This window comes from Pseudophryne corroboree, unplaced genomic scaffold, assembly GCF_028390025.1.
Source record: "Pseudophryne corroboree isolate aPseCor3 unplaced genomic scaffold, aPseCor3.hap2 scaffold_915, whole genome shotgun sequence".
NCBI lineage: Eukaryota > Metazoa > Chordata > Amphibia > Anura > Myobatrachidae > Pseudophryne > Pseudophryne corroboree.
Window position 1 is genome coordinate 158,276 of NW_026970495.1, and position 13,140 is coordinate 171,415.

General features: G+C 37.1%; 1 pseudogene; it reads right to left on the reverse strand.

Annotated features, from left to right (window-relative positions):
* Positions 1–11,217: 11,217 nt before the first annotated feature.
* Positions 11,218–11,396, reverse strand: LOC135046126 (U1 spliceosomal RNA; annotated as a pseudogene).
* Between the last annotated feature and the right edge of the window lie 1,744 nt (positions 11,397–13,140).

Here is a 13,140-nt window from a genome sequence, read left to right on the forward strand (position 1 = left end):
AAGAGGTCCTGAAGCACTCACTTATCATGGGAAAGTACCAATGTGTTTCTTCATTGGTTGATGGAAGAAACATCTTACAAAAACTCTCCACATTATTGACTTTTTAAAATGTTTCTAGGAATCGTTCTAGATGAATGCTTATTAGCCTTTGTCAGTATGTACTTTTGCAAAGTGTAGCTGTGGCGCAATCAGTTAGTGTGTAAGGCTATTAACCAAAAGGTTGGTTATTCAATCCCACCCAGGGACTTAATTGACCTTGTTATCAGATTTTGGTGATCTTTAAGTAGACAAGTCAAAATTTCAAACCCCCTGTTATGGTGTAGGGTACCTGGCCTTCTCTGATGTAATCAGAGTTAGATTTGATTCAGTGATTTTATAAAAACAGCTAGGAAGCACAATTTGGCAGTGGGTTGCAGAGAAAAAGAAATATGCTGGCAGAAAAATCCAATTGAGTGATTAAACAGCTCTTCATTTTCTGGCTTTATTTTTATGCTAACTAATTTGTTCTCTGAAAAGTGTCCACAAAGCCAAGTATCTGATTAACATATTTGTAGGGATGGTTTTTCACCTATTACTAAATTAAACTTGCTTCATTGGAAAGGCAGCAAGATGCATCCTCATTTCAATATCTACTGAAATAATACAGGTTGACACCAGGAAACATTAACGCCACTGCATCCTTGCTGCTTTCTCATGTGGAAGTCTGTTTAATGTGAAAACAAGGTGATATCTAATTAGCACACAGGTAAGGAATTAAGAAAATCTTTATTTAAGGGTGAAGATGTTTCTCACAAAATCGTTGCCCCAATGCATCATTGAAATTCAAGCTGGAAAGATGATTTTAATATATCACTTGTACATTTTGTATTGCTCTTATGGTGACAATGTAGTTTGTTTTTGTCAATTACCATTTTAATAATAGGGTAAAGAAAATTAAGTGGATTTTTGAAAGAAAACAATACTGTCAATATACTATTAAAACAAATTAAAATGGTAAAAGTTATTGTACTTTAAGTAAAAATAAAAGCTAAAATATCAATCCCAGTTTTGGATTACTTTAATGAACAAAAAAAAAAATTCATATAGCAAAGGATAGTTTCAATCTGCCTACCTCTGGGTTATGGGCCCAGCATGCTTCCATTGCAGTACTCTGCTGCACATGTAAGTGCAAGAGATCCTGAAGCACTCACTCATCATGCGAAAGTACCAATGTGTTTCTTCATTGGTTGCTGGAAGAAACATCTTACAAAAACTCTCCAGATTATTGACTTTTTAAAGTTTTTCTAGGAAACGTTCTAGATGAATGCTTATTAGTCTTTGTCAGTATGTGCTTTTTGCAAAGTGTCTCTGTGGCGCAATCGGTTAGTGTGTTCAGCTATTTATCAAAAGGTTGGTGGTTCAATCCCACCCAGGGACGTAATTGACCTTGTGATCAGATTTTGGTGATATTTAAGTAGACAAGTCAAAATTGCAAACCCCCTCTTATGGTATAGGGTACCTGGCCTTCTCTGATGTAATCAGAGTTAGATTTGATTAAGTGATTTTATAAAAAAACAGCTAGGAAGCACAATTTAGCAGTGGGTTGCAGAGAAAAAGAAAAATGCTGGCAGAAAAATCCAATTGAGTGATTAAACAGCTCTTCATTTTCTGGCTTTATTTTTATGATTACAAATTTGTTCTCTGAAAAGTGTCCACAAAGCCAAGTATCTGATTAACATCTTTGTAGGGATGGTTTTTCACCTATTACTAAATTAAACTTGCTTCATTGGAAAGGCAGCAAGATGCATCCTCATTTCAATATCTACGGAAATAATACAGGTTGACACCAGGAAACATTAACGCCACTGCATATTTGCTGTTTTCGCATGTGAAAGTCTGTTTAATGTGAAAACAAGGTGATATCTAATTAGCACACAGGTAAGGAATTAAGAAAATCTTTATTTAAGGGTGAAGGTGTTTCTCACAAAATCGTTGCCCCAATGCATCATTGAAATTCAAGCTGGAAAGATGATTTTAATATATCACTTGTACATTTTGTATTGCTCTTCTGGTGACAATGTAGTTTGTTTTTGTCAATTACCATTTTAATAATAGGGTAAAGAAAATTAAGTGGATTTTTGAAAGAAAACAATACTGTCAATACACTATTAAAACAAATTAAAATGGTAAAAGTTATTGTACTTTAAGTAAAAATAAAAGAGCAAAAATATCAATCCCAGTTTTGGATTACTTTAATTAACAAAAAAAAAATGCATATAGCAGAGGATAGTTTCAATCTGCCTACCTCTGGGTTATGGGCCCAGCATTTTTCCATTGCAGTACTCTGCTGCACATGTAAGTGCAAGAGATCCTGAAGCACTCACTCATCATGGGAAAGTACCAATGTGTTTCTTCGTTGGTTGATGGAAGAAACATCTTACAAAAACTCTCCAGATTATTGACTTTTTAAAGTTTTTCTAGGAAACGTTCTAGATGAATGCTTATTAGCCTTTGTCAGTATGTACGTTTGTAAAGTGTCTCTGTGGCGCAATCTGTTAGTGTGTTTGGTTATTAATCAAAGGGTTGGTGGTTCAATCCCACCCAGGGATGTAATTGACCTTGTTATCAGATTTTGGTGATCTTTAAGTAGACAAGTCAAAATTTCAAACCCCCTTCTTATGGTGTAGGGTACCTGGCCTACTCTGATGTAATCAGAGTTAGATTTGAATAAGTGATTTTATAAAAAAAACAGCTAGGAAGCACAATTTAGCAGTGGGTTGCAGAGAAAAAGAAATATGCTGGCAGAAAAATCCAATTGAGTGATTAAACAGCTCTTCATTTTCTGGCTTTATTTTTATGCTAACGAATTTGTTCTCTGAAAAGTGTCCACAAAGCCAAGTATCTGATTAACATATTTGTAGGGATGGTTTTTCACCTATTACTAAATTAAACTTGCTTCATTGGAAAGGCAGCAAGATGCATCCTCATTTCAATATCTACTGAAATAATACAGGTTGACACCAGGAAACATTAATGCCACTGCATCCTTGCTGCTTTCTCATGTGGAAGTCTGTTTAATGTGAAAACAAGGTGATATCTAATTAGCACACAGGTAAGGAATTAAGAAAATCTTTATTTAAGGGTGAAGATGTTTCTCACAAAATCGTTGCCCCAATGCATCATTGAAATTCAAGCTGGAAAGATGATTTTAATATATCCCTTGTACATTTTGTATTGCTCTTCTGGTGACAATGTAGTTTGTTTTTGTCAATTACCATTTTAATAATCGGGTAAAGAAAATTAATTGGATTTTTGAAAGAAAACAATACTGTCAATATACTATTAAAACAAATTAAAATGGTAAAAGTTATTGTACTTTAAGTAAAAATAAAAGCTAAAATATCAATCCCAGTTTTGGATTACTTTAATGAACAAAAAAAAATGCATATAGCAAAGGATAGTTTCAATCTGCCTACCTCTGGGTTATGGGCCCAGCATGCTTCCATTGCAGTACTCTGCTGCACATGTAAGTGCAAGAGATCCTGAAGCACTCACTCATCATGCGAAAGTACCAATGTGTTTCTTCATTGGTTGCTGGAAGAAACATCTTACAAAAACTCTCCAGATTATTGACTTTTTAAAGTTTTTCTAGGAAACGTTCTAGATGAATGCTTATTAGTCTTTGTCAGTATGGACTTTTCGCAAAGTGTCTCTGTGGCGCAATAGGTTAGTGTGTTCAGCTATTAATCAAAAGGTTGGTGGTTCAATCCCATCCAGGGACGTAATTGACCTTGTGATCAGATTTTGGTAATATTTAAGTAGACAAGTCAAAATTGCAAACCCCCTCTTATGGTGTAGGGTACCTGGCCTTCTCTGATGTTATCAGAGTTAGATTTGATTAAGTGATTTTATAAAAAAACAGCTAGGAAGCACAATTTAGCAGTGGGTTGCAGAGAAAAAGAAAAATGCTGGCAGAAAAATCCAATTGAGTGATTAAACAGCTCTTCATTTTCTGGCTTTATTTTTATGATAACAAATTTGTTCTCTGAAAAGTGTCCACAAAGCCAAGTATCTGATTAACATCTTTGTAGGGATGGTTTTTCACCTATTACTAAATTAAACTTGCTTCATTGGAAAGGCAGCAAGATGCATCCTCATTTCAATATCTACGGAAATAATACAGGTTGACACCAGGAAACATTAACGCCACTGCATATTTGCTGTTTTCGCATGTGAAAGTCTGTTTAATGTGAAAACAAGGTGATATCTAATTAGCACACAGGTAAGGAATTAAGAAAATCTTTATTTAAGGGTGAAGGTGTTTCTCACAAAATCGTTGCCCCAATGCATCATTGAAATTCAAGCTGGAAAGATGATTTTAATATATCACTTGTACATTTTGTATTGCTCTTCTGGTGACAATGTAGTTTGTTTTTGTCAATTACCATTTTAATAATAGGGTAAAGAAAATTAAATGGATTTTTGAAAGAAAACAATACTGTCAATATACTATTAAAACAAATTAAAATGGTAAAAGTTATTGTACTTTAAGTAAAAATAAAAGAGCAAAAATATCAATCCCAGTTTTGGATTACTTTAATTAACAAAAAAAAATGCATATAGCAGAGGATAGTTTCAATCTGCCTACCTCTGGGTTATGGGCCCAGCATTTTTCCATTGCAGTACTCTGCTGCACATGTAAGTGCAAGAGATCCTGAAGCACTCACTCATCATGGGAAAGTACCAATGTGTTTCTTCGTTGGTTGATGGAAGAAACATCTTACAAAAACTCTCCAGATTATTGACTTTTTAAAGTTTTTCTAGGAAACGTTCTAGATGAATGCTTATTAGCCTTTGTCAGTATGTACGTTTGTAAAGTGTCTCTGTGGCGCAATCTGTTAGTGTGTTTGGTTATTAATCAAAGGGTTGGTGGTTCAATCCCACCCAGGGATGTAATTGACCTTGTTATCAGATTTTGGTGATCTTTAAGTAGACAAGTCAAAATTTCAAACCCCCTTCTTATGGTGTAGGGTACCTGGCCTACTCTGATGTAATCAGAGTTAGATTTGAATAAGTGATTTTATAAAAAAAACAGCTAGGAAGCACAATTTAGCAGTGGGTTGCAGAGAAAAAGAAATATGCTGGCAGAAAAATCCAATTGAGTGATTAAACAGCTCTTCATTTTCTGGCTTTATTTTTATGCTAACGAATTTGTTCTCTGAAAAGTGTCCACAAAGCCAAGTATCTGATTAACATATTTGTAGGGATGGTTTTTCACCTATTACTAAATTAAACTTGCTTCATTGGAAAGGCAGCAAGATGCATCCTCATTTCAATATCTACTGAAATAATACAGGTTGACACCAGGAAACATTAACGCCACTGCATCCTTGCTGCTTTCTCATGTGGAAGTCTGTTTAATGTGAAAACAAGGTGATATCTAATTAGCACACAGGTAAGGAATTAAGAAAATCTTTATTTAAGGGTGAAGATGTTTCTCACAAAATCGTTGCCCCAATGCATCATTGAAATTCAAGCTGGAAAGATGATTTTAATATATCCCTTGTACATTTTGTATTGCTCTTCTGGTGACAATGTAGTTTGTTTTTGTCAATTACCATTTTAATAATCGGGTAAAGAAAATTAATTGGATTTTTGAAAGAAAACAATACTGTCAATATACTATTAAAACAAATTAAAATGGTAAAAGTTATTGTACTTTAAGTAAGAATAAAAGCTAAAATATCAATCCCAGTTTTGGATTACTTTAATGAACAAAAAAAAAATGCATATAGCAAAGGATAGTTTCAATCTGCCTACCTCTGGGTTATGGGCCCAGCATGCTTCCATTGCAGTACTCTGCTGCACATGTAAGTGCAAGAGATCCTGAAGCACTCACTCATCATGCGAAAGTACCAATGTGTTTCTTCATTGGTTGCTGGAAGAAACATCTTACAAAAACTCTCCAGATTATTGACTTTTTAAAGTTTTTCTAGGAAACGTTCTAGATGAATGCTTATTAGTCTTTGTCAGTATGGACTTTTCGCAAAGTGTCTCTGTGGCGCAATAGGTTAGTGTGTTCAGCTATTAATCAAAAGGTTGGTGGTTCAATCCCATCCAGGGACGTAATTGACCTTGTGATCAGATTTTGGTAATATTTAAGTAGACAAGTCAAAATTGCAAACCCCCTCTTATGGTGTAGGGTACCTGGCCTTCTCTGATGTTATCAGAGTTAGATTTGATTAAGTGATTTTATAAAAAAACAGCTAGGAAGCACAATTTAGCAGTGGGTTGCAGAGAAAAAGAAAAATGCTGGCAGAAAAATCCAATTGAGTGATTAAACAGCTCTTCATTTTCTGGCTTTATTTTTATGATAACAAATTTGTTCTCTGAAAAGTGTCCACAAAGCCAAGTATCTGATTAACATCTTTGTAGGGATGGTTTTTCACCTATTACTAAATTAAACTTGCTTCATTGGAAAGGCAGCAAGATGCATCCTCATTTCAATATCTACGGAAATAATACAGGATGACACCAGGAAACATTAACGCCACTGCATCTTTGCTGTTTTCTCATGTGGAAGTCTGTTTAATGTGAAAACAAGGTGATATCTAATTAGCACACAGGTAAGGAATTAAGAACATCTTTATTTAAGGGTGAAGATGTTTCTCACAAAATCGTTGCTCCAATGCATCATTGAAATTCAAGCTGGAAAGATGATTTTAATATATCACTTGTACATTTTGTATTGCTCTTCTGGTGACAATGTAGTTTGTTTTTGTCACTTACCATTTTAATAATCGGGTAAAGAAAATTAATAGGATTTTTGAAAGAAAACAATACTGTCAATATACTATTAAAACAAATTAAAATGGTAAAAGTTATTGTACTTTAAGTAAAAATAAAAGAGCAAAAATATCAATCCCAGTTTTGGATTACTTTAATTAACAAAAAAAATGCATATAGCAGAGGATAGTTTCAATCTGCCTACCTCTGGGTTATGGACCCAGCATGCTTCCATTACAGTACTCTGCTGCACATGTAAGTGCAAGAGATCCTGAAGCACTCACTCATCATGGGAAAGTACCAATGTGTTTCTTCATTGGTTGATGGAAGAAACATCTTACAAAAACTCTCCACATTATTGACTTTTTAAAATGTTTCTAGGAATCGTTCTAGATGAATGCTTATTAGCCTTTGTCAGTATGTTCTTTTGAAAAGTGTCGCTGTGGCGCAATCAGTTAGTGTGTAAGGCTATTAACCAAAAGGTTGGTGGTTCAATCCCACCAAGGGACTTAATTGACCTTGTTATCAGATTTTGGTGATCTTTAAGTAGACAAGTCAAAATTTCAAACCCCCTGTTATGGTGTAGGGTACCTGGCCTTCTCTAATGTAATCAGAGTTAGATTTGATTCAGTGATTTTATAAAAACAGCTAGGAAGAACAATTTAGCAGTGGGTTGCAGAGAAAAAGAAATATGCTGGCAGAAAAATCCAATTGAGTGATTAAACAGCTCTTCATTTTCTGGCTTTATTTTTATACTAACAAATTTGTTCTCTGAAAAGTGTCCACAAAGCCAAGTCTCTGATTAACACCTTTGTAGGGATGGTTTTTCACCTATTACTAAATTAAACTTGCTTCATTGGAAAGGCAGCAAGATGCATCTTCATTTCAATGTCTACTAAAATAATACAGGTTGACACCAGGAAACATTAACGCCACTGCATCCTTGCTGCTTTCGCATGTGGAAGTCTGTTTAATGTGAAAACAAGGTGATATCTAATTAGCACACAGGTAAGGAATTAAGAAAATCTTTATTTAAGGGTGAAGATGTTTCTCACAAAATCGTTGCCCCAATGCATCATTGAAATTCAAGCTGGAAAGATGATTTTAATATATCACTTGTACATTTTGTATTGCTCTTCTGGTGACAATGTAGTTTGTTTTTGTCAATTACCATTTTAATAATCGGGTAAAGAAAATTAAGTGGATTTTTGAAAGAAAACAATACTGTCAATATACTATTAAAACAAATTAAAATGGTAAAAGTTATTGTACTTTAAGTAAAAATAAAAGAGCAAAAATATCAATCCCAGTTTTGGATTACTTTAATTAACAAAAAAAAATGCATATAGCAGAGGATAGTTTCAATCTGCCTACCTCTGGGTTATGGACCCAGCATGCTTCCATTACAGTACTCTGCTGCACATGTAAGTGCAAGAGGTCCTGAAGCACTCACTTATCATGGGAAAGTACCAATGTGTTTCTTCATTGGTTGATGGAAGAAACATCTTACAAAAACTCTCCACATTATTGACTTTTTAAAATGTTTCTAGGAATCGTTCTAGATGAATGCTTATTAGCCTTTGTCAGTATGTACTTTTGCAAAGTGTAGCTGTGGCGCAATCAGTTAGTGTGTAAGGCTATTAACCAAAAGGTTGGTTGTTCAATCCCACCCAGGGACTTAATTGACCTTGTTATCAGATTTTGGTGATCTTTAAGTAGACAAGTCAAAATTTCAAACCCCCTGTTATGGTGTAGGGTACCTGGCCTTCTCTGATGTAATCAGAGTTAGATTTGATTCAGTGATTTTATAAAAACAGCTAGGAAGCTCAATTTGGCAGTGGGTTGCAGAGAAAAAGAAATATGCTGGCAGAAAAATCCAATTGAGTGATTAAACAGCTCTTCATTTTCTGGCTTTATTTTTATGCTAACTAATTTGTTCTCTGAAAAGTGTCCACAAAGCCAAGTATCTGATTAACATATTTGTAGGGATGGTTTTTCACCTATTACTAAATTAAACTTGCTTCATTGGAAAGGCAGCAAGATGCATCCTCATTTCAATATCTACTGAAATAATACAGGTTGACACCAGGAAACATTAACGCCACTGCATCCTTGCTGCTTTCTCATGTGGAAGTCTGTTTAATGTGAAAACAAGGTGATATCTAATTAGCACACAGGTAAGGAATTAAGAAAATCTTTATTTAAGGGTGAAGATGTTTCTCACAAAATCGTTGCCCCAATGCATCATTGAAATTCAAGCTGGAAAGATGATTTTAATATATCACTTGTACATTTTGTATTGCTCTTATGGTGACAATGTAGTTTGTTTTTGTCAATTACCATTTTAATAATAGGGTAAAGAAAATTAAGTGGATTTTTGAAAGAAAACAATACTGTCAATATACTATTAAAACAAATTAAAATGGTAAAAGTTATTGTACTTTAAGTAAAAATAAAAGCTAAAATATCAATCCCAGTTTTGGATTACTTTAATGAACAAAAAAAAAAAAATCATATAGCAAAGGATAGTTTCAATCTGCCTACCTCTGGGTTATGGGCCCAGCATGCTTCCATTGCAGTACTCTGCTGCACATGTAAGTGCAAGAGATCCTGAAGCACTCACTCATCATGCGAAAGTACCAATGTGTTTCTTCATTGGTTGCTGGAAGAAACATCTTACAAAAACTCTCCAGATTATTGACTTTTTAAAGTTTTTCTAGGAAACATTCTAGATGAATGCTTATTAGTCTTTGTCAGTATGTGCTTTTTGCAAAGTGTCTCTGTGGCGCAATCGGTTAGTGTGTTCAGCTAATTATCAAAAGGTTGGTGGTTCAATCCCACCCAGGGACGTAATTGACCTTGTGATCAGATTTTGGTGATATTTAAGTAGACAAGTCAAAATTGCAAACCCCCTCTTATGGTATAGGGTACCTGGCCTTCTCTGATGTAATCAGAGTTAGATTTGATTAAGTGATTTTATAAAAAAACAGCTAGGAAGCACAATTTAGCAGTGGTTGCAGAGAAAAAGAAAAATGCTGGCAGAAAAATCCAATTGAGTGATTAAACAGCTCTTCATTTTCTGGCTTTATTTTTATGATTACAAATTTGTTCTCTGAAAAGTGTCCACAAAGCCAAGTATCTGATTAACATCTTTGTAGGGATGGTTTTTCACCTATTACTAAATTAAACTTGTTTCATTGGAAAGGCAGCAAGATGCATCCTCATTTCAATATCTACGGAAATAATACAGGTTGACACCAGGAAACATTAACGCCACTGCATATTTGCTGTTTTCTCATGTGGAAGTCTGTTTAATGTGAAAACAAGGTGATATCTAATTAGCACACAGGTAAGGAATTAAGAAAATCTTTATTTAAGGGTGAAGATGTTTCTCACAAAATCGTTGCCCCAATGCATCATTGAAATTCAAGCTGGAAAGATGATTTTAATATATCACTTGTACATTTTGTATTGCTCTTCTGGTGACAATGTAGTTTGTTTTTGTCAATTACCATTTTAATAATCGGGTAAAGAAAATTAATTGGATTTTTGAAAGAAAACAATACTGTCAATATACTATTAAAACAAATTAAAATGGTAAAAGTTATTGTACTTTAAGTAAAAATAAAAGAGCAAAAATATCAATCCCAGTTTTGGATTACTTTAATTAACAAAAAAAATGCATATAGCAGAGGATAGTTTCAATCTGCCTACCTCTGGGTTATGGACCCAGCATGCTTCCATTACAGTACTCTGCTGCACATGTAAGTGCAAAAGATCCTGAAGCACTCACTCATCATGGGAAAGTACCAATGTGTTTCTTCATTGGTTGATGGAAGAAACATCTTACAAAAACTCTCCACATTATTGACTTTTTAAAATGTTTCTAGGAATCGTTCTAGATGAATGCTTATTAGCCTTTGTCAGTATGTACTTTTGCAAAGTGTCGCTGTGGCGCAATCAGTTAGTGTGTAAGGCTATTAACCGAAAGGTTGGTGGTTCAATCCCACCCAGGGACTTAATTGACCTTGTTATCAGATTTTGGTGATCTTTAAGTAGACAAGTCAAAATTTCAAACCCCCTGTTATGGTGTAGGGTACCTGGCCTTCTCTGATGTAATCAGAGTTAGATTTGATTCAGTGATTTTATAAAAACAGCTAGGAAGCACAATTTAGCAGTGGGTTGCAGAGAAAAAGAAATATGCTGGCAGAAAAATCCAATTGAGTGATTAAACAGCTCTTCATTTTCTGGCTTTATTTTTATGCTAACAAATTTGTGCTCTGAAAAGTGTCCACAAAGCCAAGTATCTGATTAACACCTTTGTAGGGATGGTTTTTCACCTATTATTAAATTAAACTTGCTTCATTGGAAAGGCAGCAAGTGATGTCATCCAAGCAGTGGGTCAAAGTTGGCTTCAAACCTCGTCTGCTTATGAAAAGAGAAAAGGGGTATGCAGGGCATGGCGGCCTTTTGCGGTGCTTGGATGACCCCTAGTTCGCATTAAATAATGCAGTCGAGTTTCCCACATTTGGGGAAATCACAGGGGTGAGCATACCCAGAATGCAATGAATGAACCGCACCCTGGGAGAACAGTCTTCATGACCATGGTATCTCCTATGCAAAATAAGTATGATTTGGGATAGGGCTGGGGAGGGCCGCTGCTCAGGCACATCTCTGTCAAGTAAAGGAGATTCAACTGAGGCAGCACAAGGGAACTCTCATCTGGGGACAACAACTGCAGGGAGAACACATATTTTCAGATGAACATGGGAGGGCAGAAGGCTGCCTAATACTGAAGCACCCCCAAACAACAAACCAAATGCAACAACTAGTGCAAGCATTCCTGGGGGAAGGCCTGCAGCAGATGGATTTGCATATGGCGATGTCATCCAAGCAGTGGGTCAAAGTTGGCTTCAACCCTCGTCTGCATATGAAAAGAGAAAAGGGGCGTGCAGGGCATGGCGGCCTTTTGCGGCACTTGGATGACCCCTAGTTCGCATTAAACACCTCCACCCTCCGTCGGTGTGGGGCTCATGTTGGCTATGCCCCAGCCCCTGAAGGATTCAAGCTGATTTCTTGCAGCAGCTGGGCACTGTAACAGCTCTAGAGCTGCTCTGTAAGGCAAGTAAAAGGGTGTGGGCCCTGCAGCACTACCTGTAGTTCGCATTGTGCGAGACCCCTAGTTCGCATTAAACACCCCCACCCTCCTTCGTTGTGGGGCTCATGTTGGCCATGCCCCAGCCCCTGAAGCATTCACGCTGATTTCTTGCAGCAGCTGGGCACTGTAACAGCTCAAGAGCTGCTCTATAAGGCAAGTAAAAGGGTGTGGGCCCTGCAGCACTACCTGTAGTTTGCATTGTGCATTGGAAGGCACAAAGTAAGCAGACGGGAGGAGAAGTCAGGATAGTGCACAAGGGTATAGACGGGAGGGGCTCAAGAAAAAAGAAGTGGAAACAGACAGCAAACTAGGCTTCCAATGCACAATGCAAACTACAGGTAGTGCTGCAGGGCCCACACCCTTTTACTTGCCTTACAGAGCAGCTCTGGAGCTGTTTAATCACTCAATTGGATTTTTCTGCCAGCATAATTTTTCTCTTACGTCCTAGAGGATGCTGGGGACTCCGTAAGGATAGACGGGCTCCGCAGGAGACATGGGCACTTTAAGAAAGACTTTAGATCTTGGTGTGCACTGGCTCCTCCCTCTATGCCCCTCCTCCAGACCTCAGTTTACTACTGTGCCCAGAGGAGACTGGGTGCTTTTCAGGGAGCTCTCCTGAGTTTCCTGACAGAAAGTATATTTGTTAGATTTTTTTATTTTCAGGGAGCCTGCTGGCAACAGACTCCCTGCATCGAGGGGCGGAGGGGAGAGATGCACACCTACTTCTGTGAGTTGATAGGCTCTGCTTCTTAGGCTACTGTACAGCATTAGCTCCAGAGGGATCGGTACGCAGGTCTCACCCTCGCCGTCCGTCCCAGAGCCGCGCCGCCGTCCCCCACGCAGAGCCGGAAGATAGAAGCCGGGTGAGTATGAGAAGAAAAGAAGACTTCAGAGGCAGCGGAAGACTTCATGATCTTCACTGAGGTAACGCACAGCAGTAAAGCTGTGCTCCATTGCTCCAATACACCTCACACACGGCAGTCAGTGTAAGGGTGAAGGGCGCAGGGGGGACGCCCTGGGCAGCAATATAGACCTCTCTTTGGCAAAATAAATATATATGCAGCTAGGCACTGTATATATATATATAAGAGCCCCCGCCATTTTTTTACTATATTTCAGCGGGACAGAAGCCCGTCGCTGAGGGGGTGGGGCTTCTCCCTCAGCACTCACCAGCGCCATTTTCTCCACAGCACCGCTGAGGGGAAGCTCCACGGACT